Source organism: Chrysochloris asiatica, unplaced genomic scaffold (assembly GCF_000296735.1).
Source record: "Chrysochloris asiatica unplaced genomic scaffold, ChrAsi1.0 scaffold00415, whole genome shotgun sequence".
NCBI classification, from domain to species: domain Eukaryota; kingdom Metazoa; phylum Chordata; class Mammalia; order Afrosoricida; family Chrysochloridae; genus Chrysochloris; species Chrysochloris asiatica.
In genome coordinates, this window is record NW_006408933.1 from 543,122 (window position 1) to 544,539 (window position 1,418).

The following is a 1,418-nucleotide window of genomic DNA, read 5'->3' on the forward strand; positions in this document are numbered from 1 at the left end:
GTATATGTTATTTTTGCTAAGTGCTGGTTCCAAGTCACAGCAACATTATGCACAACAAAATGAAATACTGTGCCATTCTCACTACCTTTGCTACAAACTGACATTTTTGGTCTTGAACATTTTAAAGAGTTTTTGTGCAGCAGATTTGCCTAATGCAATCTGTCATTTGATTTCTTAACTGCTGTTTCCATGAGTGTTGATAGTGGATCCTTCCTCTTTGCTTCCAATCTTTGCATCCCAATCACCAGTAATTATCAGTATAATTTGGTTACATGTTTAATCAATTTCAGACTAAAGAAATTGGTAGAATGCTATGCCAATCCTTTTTTTTTGTCATTCCTTGTATAGTAAACCATATGAATGTTTCTATGGATTAAAAAGACCTAGACCAGTCCATTTCAGCTCATTAATGCCTACGATATCGATCTCTATGAGTTCCAGTTCATTTTTTATAAGCTTTAATTTTCCAAGATTCATGCTTCATATATTCAGTGTTGCAATTATTAATGGATGTTTACAGGTAGCGTAGTTGTTACAAATTGGGCTGTGAACCACAAAGTCAGCTGTTTGAAACTACCAGCTGGTCCACAGAAGAAAGATGAGGCTTTCTGCTCCCCAAAAGATTTATAGCCTTGGAAACCCTGTACAGGGTCACTATGAGTCAGAACCGACTCCACGGCACATATCCACCACAGGTATTTTTCAGTATTCTATATTCTGGTGCTGACAGAGTTGGAAGACATTTAAAATACTAATGGGGAAGTGCTGTCTCTTCAAAGTAGGTGACCTTATAACACGAATGAAATAAAACCCTTGGGACCTTCATCAGAAAATGGAACATAAGAAGTATGAATCTAACAATTAGATATTGTAAAAAATGAAATAAAATACATAAACATCAATATCCTAGGCATTAGAGAACTGAAATGGACTGGTCTTGGCCATTTTGAATCTAGAAATTACATCGTTTACTATGCCGGGAATGACATATTGAAGAAGAATCTTGTCACATTCATCAACAAAAAGAACATATCAAGATCGTTCTTTAAGTACAATGCTGTCTGTGATAGGATAATATTAATATGCCTATGAAGAAGACCAGTTAATACCACTACTATTCAAATTTATGTACTAATCACTAAAGCCAGTGGTGATGAAATTGAAGAATTCCACCAACTCCTTTCGTCTGAAATTGATCAAACATGCAATCAAGATGTATTGATCATTGTAGGTGATTGGAAACAAAGAGGAATGATCAGTAATTGGAAAATACGGCTTTGGTAATAGAGACACTCGAGATCACATGATAGAATTTAGAATGAAGAAGACCAATGACTTCTTCATTGCAAATACTCTTTTTAAACAACATAAAAGACATACACATGGACCTCACCAGACTGAATACACAGAAATCAAAT